The sequence below is a fragment of the Hevea brasiliensis genome, chromosome 8 (assembly GCF_030052815.1).
Source record: "Hevea brasiliensis isolate MT/VB/25A 57/8 chromosome 8, ASM3005281v1, whole genome shotgun sequence".
NCBI lineage: Eukaryota > Viridiplantae > Streptophyta > Magnoliopsida > Malpighiales > Euphorbiaceae > Hevea > Hevea brasiliensis.
Genome location: NC_079500.1, coordinates 4662272 through 4683687, shown reverse-complemented (window position 1 = coordinate 4683687; position 21416 = coordinate 4662272).

The window sequence follows — 21416 nt, the reverse complement described above, 5'->3', positions numbered from 1 at the left end:
CCACGCTCCTGTCACCGTCAAAGCTAAACTCTTCCACACCAGGTATGTGGAAATACACCTTTTTGTTCTTGCAGTCTAAAGTAGCATAATGAGTTGCCAACCAATCCATTCCCAAGATTACATCGAAATCCATTACTGGTAGAGGAACCAAGTCTGCTGGGAGGATCTTTCCATCCACTACTACTGGGCTACCCGGAAAAATCATATCTACATCTACGTTGTCACTAAGCGGGGTAGCAACAGACAAATGGCATTCTAAAGTTGTAGGGTTTCTACCCAATCTCATGGCAAACACAGGGGAGACAAATGAGTGCATAGCACCCGGATCTATTAAAACACGAGCCTCATAGGAACAAACCAGAAGAATACCTGCCACAACTGCATTGGAAGCCTGAGCATCCTGGTGGGTCAGGGTGAAAACCCGAGCTTGACCCCTACCCTGAGTGGCAGAACCCTGATACTGACTTCTACCTCCTTATCTGCCTCCAAATCCACGTCCCCCTTATCCTCGGCCCTGTTAGCCACTGAACTGACTGCCTGCCATGCTGGAAGCACCAGGATACAACTGTCGAGGAACATTTGCAACAGAACCTTGTGGCCCCATCTGTGGCTCGCTGAACACGGGGCATTCCTTAGCAAAGTGACCTGGTTAGCCATGCCTGAAGCATATTCCTGAACCCATCAAACAAGGTCCTGAATGTCCTCTTCCACACTGTGCACAAGGTGCCAAGGAGGATCTGAACTGGACCAGGCTGCTGTACGACTGTGACCCTGCTGGATCCAGTATCACGGTGCGAACCCTCGAGGTTTGTGTCTAAAACCACTCTTCTTGTTCCTACTCTTTCCTCTGTAATTACTCTGGCCACCACTATCTGGAGTACCCATTTGGGGAACACCGGTAGAACCCTCTACTCTGTTTTTCTTTGCTCTTCCGTTGTCATCCACAGCATAGCTAATCTCAATCTGTCTGGCTCGATCAACCACCACATCAAAAGACTGATCAGACATCATGGCCGGGTTCGCATACCTCCTGTCAAGCCCCTTTAGGAATCTCTTCACCTTCATAGTTTCTGTAGCTACTGCTGTAGGGGCATATCTGCTCAATTCCAGGAATTCTGTAGCATATTCATCTACAGACCTGCCATTCTGTCTTAAGGCCTCAAAGGCCCACTACTTCTGATTTCTGAAGCTTTCTGGCACAAACCGATTGATGAATAGTTCCACAAACTGAGTCCACGACAAACCCTCCATTCGAGGTAATATGTAGTCATTCATCCATTGTCTAGGCATAGGCCCCATAACATGCTGCATACACTCTATAAGTCTTCTATCAGTCAACTGTAACTCTGTTCCTGCCTGTCTGTAGGAATCCAAAAACCGATATGCATCGTCTGACACATCATAAGTACCAGGCACCAACTTCTTAAAATTGATTATCTGTTTGTAAGGTTCCCCTCTTGGTGCGGTGGACTGCTGCTGCTGTGGAGGGTGGACCATATACTGCGCCATCATATCGATGGTTCTCTGCAAACCAGCTAGAGTAGCTGCCATGGGGTCCATGGGACCCTGTGCCATAAAAGACTGATCCTATACTGGTGGCAGCTGCTCTTCTACTTGAGCAGCTCTAGGCCTCCTACCCCGCCTCCTCGGGGCAGGCACCTCATCCTGTGCCGACACCTCGTCAGGCACATCTGGTTCTAGTGCAGTGGCAGCTCTCCTGCTTCTACGCATTTTCCTGAAATTCAGCAGCATTAGCCCACAAAATTCAAAACTGCACATTACAAAGCTCTATAGACTCATATTTATACACAATATATGGAGCAGAAACTAGAAGCAAAGATGACAATGCAAGACGAATGTGAACCCTATTTTCCGCATGTGACTCCTATTAGACTCTTCTCAACATTTTAGACAAACATTCCCTAAGAATCTGGAGCCTAAGCTCTGATACCACATTTGTCACGACCCAACCTATGGGCCGGACCGGTACTAGGACTTGGGCCAGCCTAAAGCCCACGAGGCTCATAGTAAGCCTAACTATTTCTTAACCCAACTCTAAGGCCCATTTGGGCCCAATTTCAAGAAAACAATCGGACAGAGTCCGGCCATAAAATGGACATTCCAACGGGGAGTTTTTGACTCACCCGACCTGTAAACAAAATAAATACTCAATTGGGGAGCTCAGCTCACCCTCCACATACTCATATCAACATAAAAATAAATGGGAGCTCAGCTCCCTCATCCAATCCATCAAACATGCATAGAATATTAAGTTTACAGGTCCAAAATAACAATTTAGTTTACAGACCCAATTCAAATAATATTTCTATCACATGCGGAAATTCTAGAAGTTTATAGAATTACCCAAACATAAATAGATGACCTGCGAGGGAGAAAAGCAGGTTAACCTCAAAAAAATATCCTCCTGTGGCCTGGAAAAATATTGAACAGGAGTGAGCGTTCGACTCAGAGAGTAAAATATCAATTTTAACCATAATCTCTATAACTATCTAAAACTAATGCAACCTGTAGAATGAGATGCAACATCAACAATATTTTCACATCATAACAGCAAAAAGGTAATTTGGAGCACTCACGCACCCTGTAACATCAATCATACTATATGGGAGCTGATCCCCTATACAGCTCTCTTAAATCTAACCTGGTGCCAGCGAAGAACTCAAGCTCGACTTTCGCTTAATAAACCAAATCGGGGCTCCCAGCGAAGAACTCAAGCCGTGACTACCCCGAAGGATCGGGTCCTAGCGAAGAACTCAAGCCGTGACTACCCGTCCTATCCATAGTCCACACCACATCACACGCACGCCAACGCACGCACACTGCTTCAAATTACCACAACAACATCCATGGCACGTTAACAGTTATGAATGCAACATAAATCGTGCCTATAGTTTAACTACATAAATATATGCATATAAGTGATGCATGGGCATGCTTGAACATATAATAATATTGAAATTACAATTAAAATTAATATTTTACTCACAGACTTGACGGTGGTCACTGAGGCGGCTGGGCGGAGGAAGAAGGCTGTCCCGGCTCATCTGACAATTTTATTACAATCATTTAATAAATTTGACTCAATACAAACAAAGAAAAAGATCAAATACGTCCTAAGTCGTGCCGAAAATCCGGCAGAGTCTCCCCTATACCTAGGACCTATCCAACCTGCAAAAGGGCTCAAAACACACTTCTATATTCGCAACCCATATATCCACAACTCAATCACATCACACAGCCCCTCCTGGGCCCATCAAATCAGTCATCCATCACAATATGTAAAATTTCAATTTAGTCCTTATAATTGATCATTTTTGCAAAAATTGCCCAAATAAGATTTAAAAATTCTTAAACTTTGCCCCGCGGTCCTTAGCAATATTACTAAACTATTGCAAAAAGAATCATAATTTTCTAAGCTACCAAGAATATCTTTTGGATTTTTAATCCTATTTAAGCACTAGAAAATTACGAAAAAGCAAGGTTCGGGTTTACCTTTGCCGATTCCAACTTCGGGATGCGCTCGGGATGTTTGACAATTGGGGGGTAGCCAAAACCTCGATCCAATTCGGAGACTTTTCCGGTGGCGGGTCTGTCTGGCCGGAAATTCACAGACCCGGACAACTGTCGAATTTCTGCGAATTGAGGATACCTACACGAAGCCCATAACACGGGGGTTAGTACATAAATTTTTCAGAATTTTCTAAGCTCATTAAATGCTCGGAAAAACACTGCGAAATTTCGTGGGACCCACCGAAAAACGGTGTCGGAAAAATTCGAAATTTATGTCGCCGCGAAGCTCTCGACGAGTGGAGCGCGCTGGTACTCTCCATTTTCTCGTGGGGTTCACGGTTTGTGAGAAATCTAGCCCAAAAGTCAAAATGGGCTAAAATTTCTCGGGCAAAAATTGGACAAATCGCTCGATGGATTTCGATGTTCTTGGCGTCTATGGAAAGCTCTCGACGAGTAGATGAGTTTAGACACAAGACCCGATCCGATTGGTGGCCGGATCGGCTGGATTTTGGCCGGGAAGTCGAAGAGTCACGCGTGTTGCGCGTCGCTTCTGGAGCCGTTTTTCGGCGTTCCAGGCGGCGGCCGGCCGTGGGGGAGGGGTGAGGCGGCGCGCCGGCGAGCTGGGGTGGCAGGGGAGGTGGCGGCGCGGCAAGGGGAGGAGGGAGGAGAGAGAAAAAGAGAGAAGAAGGGAGAGGGGTCGGACGCGCGCGGGGAGGAGGAAGAAAAAGAAGAAGACCGGTTCGATCCGGTCCGGTTCGATTCGGTCAGTTCGATTCGAAATATAAAATTTTGAATTTTTACTCTGCCTCGGGACCAAAAACGAGGTCCAAAAATTCCGAAAAAATTCCAAAAAAATCAGAAAAATTCTTAGACTCCAAATATATTTTTAGTTTTGCCACGTGGTCTTTAAATTAATTTTTAAAAATCATCACAGTTTATATTTTCAGAAAATCGAACCCGATTTTTTTAAAATCCGAAAAATCTCAAATAATTTCTTAAAATTTAAATAAAATTAAAATATCAAAAATGCTCATAAAATAATAAAATTTAAAATTTTGGGGTGTTACATTATATTTTTTAAATTTATTTAAATATTTTCATTTAATTTCTTAGTGTTATTTTTGTGTTTGTAAACAATACTTGATAGAGTATTATTTGATCTAAATCTTCAAATAATTAAAGCAATAATATAAAAAAATTAATTTTCAATAAAAAAATACAAAAATAATACTTAAAAATTTGAATAAAATTATATTTAGACAATTTAAAAAATATAAATTCAGATTTAATATCTATATAATAAAAATTCTATTTTTCATCTAAAAATATTTTTCAAGATATTATATATTTTAAAATATAAAGATAAATTAATTAATTTAAAATATATAAATCAACTAATTAGTCACTAAAATTAAAAGATTAAACAGTGATTTTATTAATATTAAAATCAATTGACTAAAAAAATTATATAAATGAATTAAATAGTTTAATAAAAATAAAATATAAGTATTAAATAATATATTTTTTAAAATATAAAAATAAAATAATTAATTTTATTAAAATATATAAATTAAACAATGTTGTTTTCCTTAATATTTTAAATTATTTTTATTCTCATTAAACTGAATAAATTAACTTAATACACATACGGTAATGGAGTTTTAAAAAATTAATTTTTTAAATATATTAATTAGAAATTTTAAAAATTAAATATAATATATTTTAATAAAAATTACTTAAAAATAAATAAATAAAATTTTAATTATATTAAATATTTAAAATAATTTTTTTCTCACAAAAACCTTTTTTTAAATAACTTTTTAACTACACTCCAAACAAAAACCTTAGAAGAATCTTTAGACGCCACCACATCAAGCAATATCATTATCATAGTTACGTACTTAAGTTTATTTACACTCTGTTTGGTAACTTTGTTAGAGATGAAAGACAATAATAGAGAAAAAATAAGGAGGGAAAATAAAAATAATGTAAAAGTTATTTTTCTTTCTTTGTTTGGATATTAGGGTAAGGAGGAAAAATAATTTTTTAAATAGTAAAATATTCACTTTATTCTTTTTATTTAAAATTAAAATAAATAATTATAGAAATAAAAAAATAATTTTATAATTTTTTCATCCACTTTCTCTTTAAAATAGAGAGAAAATAAATATTAAATACATTTATTATTTTTCACATTTATTTTTCACTCTTTTCAATTTTTTCTCATTCTCAAATAAGAGAAGAAAGAAAATATATTTATTTTCCTTCATAATTTTCTTTCCTCCCTTATTTTCCTCCGATCCAAACATAGTTTAAAAATGCTGCGTCGAGTCGAAGCGAAGTTAGAATCGGATTCTTCTTCATGGGCACAAAAAGAAGAAGACAGACAGAAGCCAGCGGCAGTGGTTCGCTTTTTATTTATTTATTTTCTTTTATTTTGTAGATAAATGAGCGTTAATAACTCGAAACTTTTTATTAGAATGAATTAATAAGATATTAGATTAAATATTTATATTTAAATTTATATATTTTTTAATTAATTATTATTAAATAAATCTAATAATTTTTTAAAATTATTATTTTTTGAGTGACTTTATCTTACAGATATACTTTTCTCTTATTAAAAATGCTAAAAAAATAAGTTTTGAAGTACTGCAAAAATAAAAGCTGTCCAGATACCGAAAAAAATTACACAAAATTCACCTCCCTTAAAGATTTTTAGCACAAAAAAAAAAATTTCTAAGCTGTTTTTTTTTTTTAAGAAATAGAAGAAAAATAATATTTAAATATTTACTTTAATAATTATTAAATTTATTATTTTATAAATTTAAATTTATTTTAAATGCACCGATATGGGATTAAAGGTGAATAAATTTTGATTTTAATTAAAAAATTAAATAAATCGATTTTATTTTTTAATAAGTTTGATTTTATTTTCTAATTTTAATGAATTAAAATTCAGTTTAATTTTTTTAAAATGTATTAAATTGAAACGAATTATTTATTTTTAAAATTAATTATTATTTAGTTTCATATTATTATTAAAAATAAAAATGTAATTAAAATTAGATTTGAAATACGTCAAATTAACCAACAAATTGAATCTAATCAGTTTGATTTAATTTTATTTTATTTTTTTATTAAGTTATATTCAATTTTATTTAATATTAATTTCAGTGTTTCAAATTTTTAACTAAATTAAATCAACCGATGCTCATTTGTAGAGATAATTAAAAATTAATCAAACATCACCTAATTATATAAAATAATTAAGATAAAATTAAGCAAGTTGGGCTCAGCTCAACCTAACACAATTTTTTATATTAAAAATATATATTTAATATGAATAATTGCATATTGTAATTTTACATTAAAATTATTTTTTTTTAATTTTAAAAAAAAATTATATTAAGCATGTTGGGATAACTTCACTTTCATGAAGAGCCCTTTAAAGTCTAGACTCAACTTGAATTTATGCCATATTTTGATGATAAGATTTATTTAAAAGTTAAATATCCAAAAAGATTTATTTAGAAGTTTAGATAAAAATTTAATTTAGTTCATTAATTAAAGGGAAGTGAGTTTTATTGGATATTTGGTTTAATGATTAAATGCAGTTAATAATTAATAAAATATTTAAATAATTAAATTAACTTATTTGATAAATTTATTATAAATATTGTAGTTTATATGAACTCGTATTTTAAGATTTTTTTTCATCGGTTAGTGGTAAGTATATTTTATTTTTTTATTTAGATTATATCATTCTTTGAAAACTTATTAATTATAAAATTTTTGTATCTTTAAATTCATTTTTTAAATTAACAAATTATTTAAATTTATAAAAACATAAAAAAATATTATAAATAGTAATTAAAATAGTTATAGTGTTTCTTATACGATAAAAATATGTATTGTAACTAAAAAAATTTATATTTTTAAAATTATATTTTTAATTGTTATATATCTTGTACAATAAATTAATATTTTATGTCTATTTTAATAATAAAATAAATAATATGATATACTTATTAGTAATTTTACATATAACGACAATAGTCACAATTAATTTTATCAAATATTTATAATATATCAATTACAATTAATTATCTAATTATCAATTATATACAATAATTAAATCAAATAAATCCTTAATTTTAAATTATAATTAAGAAAAATTATATAAAAAAAATGGTTTGTGATTTGAGTTATTTTTAAATAGGAATTTATGGTTTGAGTTTTGATAAATCAATACCTTTGATTAGGTCTATTTATAAAAATGGTAGAAGTACCTTAATATTTTTAATAATTGCGATATTATGAGTATGCCAATGGTTAATTCGATTCCAAATCGAATTAAAAAAAAAAAAAATTAAAGTACCAAATTCATAGAAAAAAAATTAATAAAATTGAATTGAGTAAAAAAGATAAACTAAATCAAACCAAAACATTTTGATTCGATTCAAAATCGTCAATTTGTCATCACTGCCCTCAAATGTAGCCGTTTTTAACTTGTCATCACCTTCCCGTTCCCATCTTTCCTAGTTCCCTTCCCCAAAACCAAAGTTCTTTAACTCAAAATAATAAAACAGAAATCACAAACACAAATCTTCAACAATTGAATAAATCCCACAACAATAACAACACCCAACAAACAATCCAGATCAAGAACAAAAAATCAATAGCAAAATCTGAGTACCCATCAAAATAATAACAACCATTGCAGTTACGGAATGAAAGGGAAGAATTAATGCCAGCAATAAACCCAATATATCAAAAGGGGAGGGCTGAGACTTGAGAGTCTGCGATAGTTTGTTGGGATTTCAGTGAAACTGTGTCTTCATGAAGCTGTAATGAGGGTGGCTCCTTTGACATTGAGGCTTTATCAAGTTAGGCATCATCGTGATTTGAAAAGAAAAACTGAGGTCTGTTTAGTTAATAGTTAAATACAGCCGATAATTATCTGATAGTGATTATTAATAATTATTATTAATATATAAAATGATCAATAAAAATATAAATTATATAATTTATTTTATTATTAAAATAATTTATTAATTTATTATATTATATTTTTTATTATTAAAATAAATATATAATTATTGATTTATATACACAGCAATATAGCAACTCACGGCGAGATGTGCAATTTTCTACATGCAAATTGTTTAATTAAAAAGAAAAAGGGATTTCGACTATGACCTCTAAAGTCCACAGACAAAAAATATATCCAGCACACAGCACAATGTGAGCTTGATTGGACGGATGAGCTGAGGTTATTTTTGTCGTCAATCAATAAAAAGTTTGCGACGTTGTTTATCAACAGCTATATATAAAGTTGGTAGTAGGGGTGGCCACTATTTCATTTTGAATAGAAGCTGAATCGAAATTGATTTGATCAAAATTTGATTGAAATTGGTTAAAATTGAAATCGATTTTGAATCAAATCGAAATTGTCTTTCTACGATATGGTTCATGTTCATATTTTTTGGAAACGATGAATCAGTGAATTCAAACCGAACAAAATCGATAATTTAAATATAAAAAAATCAATAAATACCTAATTTCACTCATAATTCACATATATATATATATATATCAATCATTAATTCTCTACATAACTATTCTCTACACTCTCTTTAATTCTTAATACTCTTTCAATTTCTCTCAAATTTTCTAAATAATTATTTTCTACACTCCTTTTAATTCTCAGTATTTTCACAATTCCCCTACTTTATTATTTTATATGCTCACTGAAATTTTTAATACTATCTCAATTACTCTGTTATTATTTTATATTTTCAATAAAATTTTCAATACCCTCTATTTTGATTTTTTTTTCTTTTATATTTTTTTAATTATCAATTATCATATAAATTTTTAAAAAATGGCAAGTAATACTCAATTCAACTCAACTTAACTCAACTAAGTTTTTATCCCAAAAATTTATTTGGGTTGGCTATATGGATTTTCTTTCTCCACTCTAAACGATTTTGGGTTAAATCATTGGAAATGTGTAATGCTTATAGGTCATGTTGTACTATTCTCCTTCAAGTCAGTTTAGATCTACCTATTTTTTTTCTTCTATCCTATAACCCAATGTGCTATACTTGTCTAACTAGAGCTTTCCTATGTCTACGCTTCACATGACCAAACCATCTTAATCTCCATTCTCTCAACTTATAACTAAAAATTTTGATTTCTTTAAATCCTAAAGGGATACATAGGCAAAATTAAGTTTATGCACATTTTTCTTTTTTTTTTTAAATTAATTTTATCTCTAATTTTTTAATAAGTTCAAGTATTTGCTTATTAAATTTCTCTTAAAAATAAGTTATTTTTATTCTTTTTTTTCTTATTTTATTTTGATTGAAAGAGTTCTAAGAAAAATTAAAATATTTTTACAAATATAACTTAAATTTTAAATCAATAAAATTTTCCTCTAATTTTTTCATTTAAGTCACTCTTCAACCGCCCCTAAACCTCTTCCAAACAGTCATGAACTGTCATTTTTCGAACCGTCATTTAAATCATTTTAAACCGAGGCTCAAACCAGAACTCGCGGCTTAGGAATCGTCTTCCAAACCGTCCTATAACGGTTTGGTTCATGTTTATGATTTTATTGAACCTAAACCGACGGTTTAGAAGCCATGGCCACCCCTAGTTGGTAGAAAATATAGCTAATACATTCTATCGACCATCAGTTACTTTTTTAAAAGGTTAATTAAATATATGGATTTAACTATTTGAATCGCTATCAACTATTAGCCGAATCAAATAGCACCTAAAGACGCAATCGGGGTAGATACGGCTTGAGTTCTTCGCTGGGACCCCGATTTGCTTATTAAGTGGAAGTCCGAGCTGAGTTCTTCGCTGGCACAGGTTGGATTTAAGAGAGCTGTATAGGGGATCAGCTCCCATATATTATGATTGATATTACTGGGTGTGTAAGTGCTCCAAATTACCTTTTTGCTGTTATGATGTGAATTTATTGCTGATGTTGCATTTCACTCTACAGGATGCATTAGCTTTAGATAGTTATAGAGATTATGGTTAAAATTGATATTTTACTCTCTGAGTCGAACGCTCACTCCTGTTCAATATTTTTCCAGGCCACAGGAGGATATTTTTGAGGTTAACCTGCTTTTTTCCCTCGCAGGTTGTCTATTCATGTTTGTGTAATTCTATAAACTTCTAGAATTTCCGCATGTGTTAGAAATATTTATTTGACTTAGGTCTGTAATATAATTATCACGTTGGACCTGTAAAATTATTATTATATGCATATTTGATGGACTGGATGAGGGAGCAGAGCTCCCATTTATTTTACGTTGTTATGAGTATGTGGAGGGTGAGCTGAGCTCCCCAGTTGATGATTTATTGTGTTTACAGGTCGGGTGAGTAAAAAACTCCCCGTTGAAATGTCCATTTTATGGCCGGACTCTGTCTGGTTGATTTCTTGAAATTGGGCCCAAATGGGCCTTAGAGTTGGGTTAAGGAATAGTTAGGCTTACTACGGGCCTCGGGGGCTTTAGGCTGGCCCAAGTCTTAGTGCCGGTCCGGCCCATAAGTTGGGTCGTGACATTATATATATATATATATATATATATATATATATATATATATATATATATATATATATATATCCAAAACTTAATCTGATACGTCCATCAAGTATCTTTATACAATTAGAATTGTGATTTACTTTATGTAACATCCAAAAAAAAAAAAATGAATGACGGGGTTTTAGCGTGTGACAGTGGGTTTCCACTGTTACAGCCAGCCTTTTTAATAATAAAAAAAAAAAGTTCAAAAACGGGAGGAGGAACCCCCCCCCCCCTTTTCTCTTCTCTCCTCTCCTCCCCTCTCTTCTTCTTCTTTCTTTCTCCGGTGACCGGCCGGCGACTTCCCAAGCGGCTCCCCACCCAGCCAGCGACCCTCCGGCGACGGCCAGAACCACCAGAAACGGCGGCAAGAGAGGGAGAAGAGAGAGAAAACGCACGCACAGTGGGCAGCGGCTTTCCGACGCGATTCCGGCTTCATCCAATGTCCGATCGAGGCGATTCAGATGGCGTTGGAAAGCTTGTTCCGAGAGCTTTCTTTTGATACCAATTTTGCAGCAAATGGAGGTCGGATGAGTGAGATATGGAGGAGAGAAGTTTCGGGTTTTTCAAGCTTTTTCGTCAGATCTACGACGATCCGACCGTTGGATCGACGATCCGAGACCACCTATGGACTGAGGAAGAGGAGAGGAACATGGTGGTATGATCAGATCCGGCAAATGTCGCTGGCGACCGGCGGCCGGCCACAGTGCACGGTGGTTCCGGCGATGGCTCCGGTGGGCTATGGAGATAATTCAACTTCCAGAGGCTTCCTCATAAATTTTTGAAATTTTTGAGGCACAGATAAACTTCGGGTAAGACAATTTCTATTATTTCTCTGTCTGTGGAGCATAAATACAGTGTTTCTTAAACAGAAAAAATTAGAGAAAAATTCTAAGAAAAATATATAATGAAAGTAAAATTATTTGGAGATATTCTATGGTGTTTGTTGAATTTTTGAGTGATTGTAGAATATTTTTGAAAAATATAGATGGATTTTAGTTAGATTTTTAGCATATGGGCATATAAGATTATTTGAAATTAAGATAATTAAGTTTTATATAATTGGTTGAAGCCTGAGGATGGAGGTTTAAATATGTGAATATTTAATTAAGTTGAATGAAGAATATGTTAGATGTTGGAAACTTATGGAATCGAGTAAAATTCTTGAATAAAATATTCATGGGTGATTAGAAAATTACAATTCATTTTGCAATAGCCTTATAATATTATTAAGGACCGCGGGGCAAAATTTTAGAATTTTTAGAGCTTGTTTGAGTGGATTTTTGAAAAATGTCAATTATAGGGACTAAAACGTAATTTTTAAGATTTTGAGTATTGTCTGATTTGGAGGGTCCAGGAGGGGCCATGTGATATTGATGAGATGTGGTTGTGGAAATTGAGAACTTAGAAGTGTTATTTGAGCCTTTTTGCAGGTTGGGTAGGTTCCAGGTATAGGGAAAATTCTGCCGGATTTTCGGCACAAATTAGGCTGTCTATTGCCTCTTTAGAGTTTTATCTTAACTTAGTACTAATAAATTTATAATTTAATTATTAGGTGATCGAGGTCAGCTATTTTTCTGCATCCAGCAGCCACAATAGTCATCGGTGTACTGTGAGTAAAATATTAATTTTAATTGTAATTTCGATATTATTATATGTTCAAGCATGCCCATGCATCACTTATATGTATATATCTATGTAGTTAAACTCTAAGCACATTTAATGTTGCATTCATAACTATTAAAGTGCCATGGATGTTGTTGTGGTAATTTGGAGCAGTGTGCGTGCGTGTGATGTGGTGTGGACTATGGATAGGATGGGTAGACACGGCTTGAGATCTTCGCTGGGACCTGGTCCTTCTGGGTAGACACGGCTTGAGTTCTTCGCTGGGACCCCGATTTGGTTATTAAGTGAAAGTCCGAGCTGAGTTCTTCGCTGGCACAGGTTGGATTTAAGAGAGTTGTATAGGGGATCAGCTCCCATATATTATGATTGATATTACTGGGTGTGTGAGTGCTCCAAATTACCTTTTGATGCTATGATGTGAAATTATTGCTGATGTTGCATTTCACTCTACAGGGTGCATTAGCTTTAGATAGTTATAGAGATTATGGTTAAAATTGATATTTTACTCTCTGAGTCGAACGCTCACTCCTGTTCAATATTTTTCCAGGCTACAGGACGAGATATTTTTTTCAGAATAACCTGTCCCTTTCCTCTCAGGTTATGAAAAGATTACTTGATTGTATTATTATTCTCTAAATTTGTAATTTAGGACTCCGCATGTACTAGTAGTAGCATTAATTCTGTCAGAGACTGCATGAATTTATGTTTTTGTTAATAAATGAAAAATTTTTATGAGTTTTAAATAGTTTGTAAATGATATAACAGGGTTGAGCTGGGCTCCCCAAATTTTAGTTTCTGATAATTTATGGGCTAAGTTGACCCGAAATAAAATTATAACAGTTTAATTTAAATTATTTTATATGCATATTGGGCCTAAATTGTGGGCTTGGTTATGGGTTGAGGAATAGTTAGGCTTACTACGGGCCTCGAGGGCTTTAGGTCGCCTGTGTCCTAGTCTTGGCCGCCCATAGGTTGGGTCGTGACAAAGTTGGTATCAGAGCTTAGGCTCTAGATTCATGGGAAAGAATATACGTGGGAGTGTAAAAGGAGTCTTGTTAGGATGTTACATGCGGAGTATAGGATCCTATTTTGTCTTTTCTGTAATTCTTTGTTTTTAAATTCTGCGTTATACCTCGGGAAATATAAAAGTGCCTCAGTTAGTGTCTTAATTTTCGTGGAGTACATAGAAATGTGAAATAGAGTTAGCAGACATGTGGAGGTTTATCATGAGGATACGTACTCCAAGAAATGCTATGTTTCTGTCTGTATGGGTTTAAATGGTGTGCCCATTTCGTGCAAGGCACGAGTACATAAAAGTGAGTCTTGAAAGTACATTTACCCTAGACAAGGATGAGAATACCACTACTGGCAGTCATCAGTGGATGACCCAGTCAGAATAAGTTTATGATAATAGAAGATTCAAAAGAGATAAGAAATTAGGAGACCTAGTCGGTCAGGACGTATCGTAGTAACTATACAATGTTCTCGATATCTGCTCTGTAGTCGCAGACACTGTCTTGACATGAGATTATTGTGTAGAGTCTGTGCATCCCCGTGGTGCTCCATAATGAGGGTGTTTGAGATGGCTTCTATTTTGGTACAGTTATGCCAGAACAGAGTTCTATATTTGCAAAGGAGTTGGGAACTCCTGGTTAAGAGTCTAGAGTTAGAATATTGAAAGGTCACAGTTGGGTGATAACTAGAGTCAGTGACTCAGTTACCCCAGCACGAGCTAGAGTTACATCAAGAGTTGCCATCAGACCAGAGGTTTCGGATTAGTTGCAAAGTAAAGGTGACACTTATAGAGTGAGATCATCTAGTCTTCAGTATGAAATTTTGGATCATTTTTGTAGTACGGCAGACGTTTTGCTTATAGCTTAGTGAGAATAGTATACCTTGTGTGTATCAGTATGGAATAAAGTACAACCCTACTACCTAGGGAAGGTCGAAACTATGAATTGATGATTCACAGAGCTATGATATGATAGGAGAGTCATTAATTTGACATGTTTGGGCAAGGTGGTAAATGTAGTACCTTTGTTGCAGCAAGTTAGGGTATAGTCCTATCTTTTCAGAAGGAATCAAAAGTTATTACTAATAATGGTGACCAACAAAATAGTGCCCCAGATGGGACTGTAGGGTGTGGTAGAGAGTAGTTGGCTCGGGTATCTTGCAGAGGATACAAGTTTCATTATAGGAATTATATATAATCAGATCACGATGGATGTAAATCCTTTGAATTGGATGACGGGTTTAGGTGCCCGAAATCTTAAGTTTTGGCTAATTGAGTAAACATGAAAAATAATAATAATAATAATAAATAAATAAAATTACTGCAGAATCAGTTCTTGAGGTAGTAAGGGTATTATGTAAGCTATAGGATAAGAATAGAAATCATACGATAAAGGTATGACTGCAATTTCCTGTGTTCCTTTCTAACTTCATATTGTTCAAAACAATAGTATAATCTAATTATAATAGTGTTAAGAGTAATAAATTAGCGAAGATAAATTGTAGAAGGCCAATGGATAGAGAAAGTGCAGAATGAAGGCTTGGACAATTGGTGCCAGATGCAATATAATCTAAATGCCAGTAGAAGTACTAGCTAGAGTGGTCAAAGGACCAAATATGAATAGCACAAATATGTGATAACGTGGTAGAGACTCTGAAAGATATAGTTAGCAGGTACAGCTGTCATGTTAGGAAGAAGAATGGAACCAGGGATAGAATAGTTAAGTTCTATTTTGGGTAAGACAAAGGAAATAAATGAAAGGACAACCTGAAGGGCGCATAATAAAAGGAACAAAGTTAAGATATAGGGTAGGCTAAGTGTTATTCTTGGCAAGGTAAATGACAAGGATGGAGAACCCGAAATGGGACCATATTAGTGAGAATAGTGATGGAGGTATGGAATCTAGGAATGTGATACTCATAGCATGATGTAGTTGAGATTGTGACAGGGGCTAAAATATAGAGCTTGGAGTTACATGATTGGATCATACTTTATTTATTCCCTATTTCTAAAGTGAAGTGGATAGTAATGGGGCAAGATTCTTTTAACTTGTTAACAGTATCAAGAAGATTAGGCGAGGAATACAATAATAATGAGCAAAAAGTAGAAGGTGTGCGATGATATTGCGGACTATCTAATTAGGCAGAGAAAAAGAAGTTAGTAAGTAGTAAGTTGAATAAAAGTTAATCTAAGGGATCGAATAGGTATGATGAGTGGAAAGAATTATAGATAATGGCACATAGGCTTTAGGTTAGACTTTTGAGATAGTGAGAAGGTAGTTAGAGGTTCGTTATGAATGTCAGGCAAACGTCTTTAGTGTGATCAACAGAATCACTTTGCAGTGAAGCAATAACGACAGAACAACAGTAGCGGTAGAACGAGAAGTGACAAGTCTGGGTGGTTATAAATCACTAGAAAGTTCAAGCATCAAATTAATGACCATAGATAAGGGTGGAATTAGTGTTGGAAGAATCTATTAGTAAGAGAAATCTTTCAGGAATCAACAAAAGTTAAGGGCACAATATAAACGATGATAGATATGAATCATAGGTCGAGTATAAGTAAAGTTAATAAATTATAAAATATTATATCAGGAAGGACAATGGTACGGTAAAGGGTTCATGCAGATGATGCATTATGGGTAGAGCACAATTGTGCTAGGAGATGATGAAATTTGGAGAGAAAGGCCAAGAAACATAGGTTAAACGTTGTTATATGGACAATCGGGCGTAATTAAATATAAGAGGATATTTTTCTTTCTTTTCAAGTTTAGCTTGTACTTTTGGTTCTAGAGGGTTATATAAGGAACAGAGACTGAATCAAGGAGACCTAGTTATTTGAGAGTTTGGTAGGCACCAATTCATACACAATTTCCTGATATGAGAATGACAGTAAGTGCATACCTAGTGTTAAGTATGAAAGGACGATCAGAGTAATAAAAGGAGTCAAATTGAGTTAGCTACTAAGGCTAGTGACTATTTTAAATTATGAGCTGGAGGAAGTGCTAATTGCTAATGAGTTACAGTGAATAGAATTGTTGCTAATGGGAAAAGTGGAGACTGAAGTTTGGAAAGCTATGGGCAGTATATGTGATTATATTAAGGAGAATGAACATGTGAAGTATTTTGTTTAGAATTAAGGCATGGCACACATTTCCCACAGCCGTGTTAGTTCAGATAGAACTTATAGTTTCTGGGGCTCATATCCATCCAGGATAAGCAATTTCCTACTAAGGCGGGTAGGGAATGATAATGTTCTGATAGTTAAGTTGGAAAAAGGGGATACAAAAAGAATTTTCTATGGTTAATTATAAGTGTTACAAAAGGTGAAGAATGTGCTGGTAGGAGTAAATCGTAAGGTTAGAATTCCCGGAGTAATAGAACTAGTAATCAAGATAAGACTAAGAAATAAAATGAAAGTTAAAGTTGGTGATGGGATGGACATTCTTGAAGGAAAAGGTGTAAGGGTGAAATAGGATTAAGATTTAGGAATAGGTGCAGCAGGTTGAAAATATATCAATAACAGCAGAAATAGGAAAAGGAAGTGGATAAGATCCAAAGGATAGGAAGAAAGCTCGGTAGAGCTAGTTATAATGATGAGGATAAGGAGGAATAGGTATGCTAGGAACACACTAAGAGATGTTTAAAACAAATTATTATGAGATGATAGATTAAAGGAGTAGTAGAGCCTCGATCTGAGTGCTAATGTGTCAGAAGTAGGCCACATACTAAGAAGCTATAGGAAAAAGTCTAGATATTCTCATTCCAGAGGAGGAGTGAGAATCGATAAAGTCGCATGGATTGAGTTGTCAGGGAATATAAACACTTTTGTTACCTAGAAGGAGAGACCCAGTTTACTTTCCAATGTTGATAAATGATACACTTGGCCCTTGGAGGAGACTCTAACTGACTAGTTACATAAGATGGACAGAGGTTGGTCTAAGTACCTTAGTAATGACACAAAAGAGATTAAAAATTTGAAATATCATGGGAGTGAGAAGATTTATAGGTATTGACCACTGAGGTCATAAGAAGAGTGAGGATCTTGAACAAGATGCCTAGATTAGGTGCTACAGGAAAGCTACTCATAAGATACCATGGAATAAGGAACATAAGTTATGTCATTGGGGAAAACAGAGATTATTGAAACAAAGGGATGAGGACTAAAATCACCAAGAGACACTTTAGGGCGTAATAAAAGTGAGGTAAGCGCCAAAGTTAATTAAAGTTATCAGATATCAAGTCGAGAGTAATGGAGTTATAATGAATACCTAAGATGTTAGAAGCATGGTCAATGAATAGCCAAGAGATAAGAGCATCTCTAGATAGAGATGATGACAAATAGGACACTATAGTAGAATCAGAGAGTGGTAGAATGTCATATATAATATACGAAGAGTTTGAAGAATAAATGTTTTACCAATCTCTGCATAGTTGGAGGAGTAATGATTGAACTTGTTCTAATAATCTTCTTTTCCTTATTTCTTTGCTTATTCGAAAATTCGAGGACGAATTTTTCTTAAGGGGGGAAGAATGTAACATCCAGAAAAAAAAAAAAAATTGAATGATGGGGTTTTGGCGTGTGACAGTGGGTTTCCACTGTCACAGCCAGCCTTTTTAATAATAAAAAAAAAGGTTCAAAAATGGGAGGAGGAACCCCCCCCCCCAATTTTCTCTTCTCTCCTCTCCTCCCCTCTCTTCTTCTTCTTTCTTTCTCCGGTGACCGGTCGGTGACTTCCCAAGCGGCTCCCCACCCGGCCGGCGACCCTCCGGCGACGGCCAGAACCACCAGAAACGGCGGCAAGAGAGGGAGAAGAGAGAGAAAATGCACGCACAGTGGGCAGCGGCTTTCCGGCGCGATTCCGGCTTCATCCAACGTCCGATCGAGGCGATTCAGGTGGCGTTGGAAAGCTTGTTCCGAGAGCTTTCTTTTGATACCAATTTGCAGCAAATGGAGGTCGGATGAGTGAGATATGGAGGAGAGAAGTTTCGGGTTTTTCAAGCTTTTTTCGTCAGATCTACGATGATCCGACCGTTAGATCAACGATCCGAGACCACCTATGCACTGAGGAAGAGGAGAGGAACATGGTGGTATGATCAGATCCGGCAAATGTCGCCGGTGACCGGCGGCCGGCCACCATGCGCGGTAGTTCTGGCGGTGGCTCCGGTGGGCTATGGAGATAATTCAACTTCCAGAGGCTTCCTCATAAATTTTTGGAATTTTTGAGACACAGATAAACTTCGGGTAAGACAATTTCTATTATTTCTCTGTCTGTGGAGCATAAATACAGTGTTTCTTAAACAGGAAAAATTAGAGAAAAATTCTAAGAAAAATATATGATGAAAGTAAAATTATTTGGAGATATTCTATGGTGTTTGTTGAATTTTTGAGTGATTGTAGAATATTTTTGAAAAATATAGATAGATTTTAGTTAGATTTTTAGCATATGGGCATATAAGATTATTTGAAATTAAGATAATTAAGTTTTATATAATTGGTTGAAGCCTGAGGATGGAGGTTTAAATATGTGAATATTTAATTAGGTTGAATTAAGAATATGTTAGATGTTGGAAACTTATGGAATCGAGTAAAATTCTTGAATAAAATATTCATGGCTGATTAGAAAATTACAATTCATTTTGCAATAGCCTTATAATATTATTAAGGACCGCGGGGCAAAATTTTAAAATTTTTAGAGTTTGTTTGAGTGGATTTTTGAAAAATGTTAATTATAGGGACTAAAACGTAATTTTTAAGATTTTGAGTATTATCTGATTTGGAGGGCCCAGGAGGGGCCATGTGATATTGATGAGATGTGGTTGTGGAAATTGAGAATTTAGAAGTGTTATTTGAGCCTTTTTGTAGGTTGGGTAGGTCCCAGGTATAGGGGAAACTCTGCCGGATTTTCGGCATGAATTAGGCTGTCTATTGCCTCTTTAGAGTTTTATCTTAACTTAGTACTAATAAATTTATAATTTAATTATTAGGTGATCGAGGTCAGCTATTTTTTTGCATCCAGCAGCCACAATAGTCATCGGTGTACTGTGAGTAAAATATTAATTTTAATTGTAATTTCGATATTATTATATGTTCAAGCATGCCCATGCATCACTTATATGTATATATCTATGTAGTTAAACTCTAGGCATGTTTTATGTTGCATTCATAACTGTTAAAGTGCCATGGATGTTGTTGTGGTAATTTGGAGCAATGTGCGTGCGTTGGCATGCGTGTGGACTATGGATAGGACGGGTAGACACGGCTTGAGATCTTCGCTGGGACCCGGTTCTTCGGGGTAGACACGGCTTGAGTTCTTCGTTGGGACCCCGATTTGGTTATTAAGTGGAAGTCCGAGCTGAGTTCTTCGCTGGCACATGTTGGATTTAAAAGAGCTGTATAGTGGATCAGCTCCCATATATTATGATTGATATTACTGAGTCTGTGAGTGCTCCAAATTACCTTTTGATGCTATGATGTGAAATTATTACTGATGCTGTATTTCACTCTACAGGATGCATTAGTTTTAGATAGTTATAGAGATTGTGGTTAAAATTGATATTTTACTCTCTGAGTCGAACGCTCACTCCTGTTCAATATTTTTCCAGGCTACAGGAGGAGATATTTTTTTCAGAATAACCTGTCCCTTTCCTCTCAGGTTATGAAAAGATTACTTGATTGTATTATTATTCTCTAAATTTGTAATTTAGGACTCCATATGTACTAGTAGTAGCATTAATTCTGTCAGGGACTGCATGAATTTAAGTTTTTGTTAATAAATGAAAAATTTTTATGAGTTTTAAATAGTTTGTAAATGATGTAACAAGGTTGAGCTGGGCTCCCCAAATTTTAGTTTCTGATAATTTCTGGGCTAAGTTGGCCCGAAATAAAATAATAACAGTTTAATTTAAATTATTTTATATGCATATTGGGCCTAAATTGTGGGCTTGGTTATGGGTTGAGGTATAGTTAGGCTTACTACAGGCCTCGGGGGCTTTAGGCTGGCCCAGGTTCTAGTGCTGGTCTGGCCCATAGGTTGGGTCGTGACACTTTAATTAGAGTCATCCTTATACAATTAGGATTTATATTAATTAAAATAAATATCAATTAATATTGAGCCACATTAAAGGAATTGATTTTAGCTCATATGTAATATTAATTACTGGACAAAATTTTACAAATAATCGTTACATTTTCATCTTCTTGTGCTATATGTAGTCATTGGTGGAGTGTTAAACTAAAATTTGATTCAATTTATGAAGTAAATCATGCACCAAAGAATGGGAATACACACAAAAGTCCAACTAAGTAGCATAAGCAATTTGATTCCTTGAAAATGTTTTTAAAGATTTGAATAGTCAGAAATTTTTAATTCATGTATAACTGAAAAAATTATAAAATATATTTGATATACATAAAAATAATAATACATTATTATTTAATTTTTATATTTTAATAAAATTAATTATTTGATCATTTTATTTTAAAAAATATATTAATTAGTCTCTTTATATTTTAATACTGTTTATGTAATTTTTTTCTAATTTAATTATTCAATCTTTGTAAATTAAATAATAAAATTATTTAATTTCGTAATTTTATATTTATCAACTATTAAGTCCCTGAATATAACTATTATCTTTTCT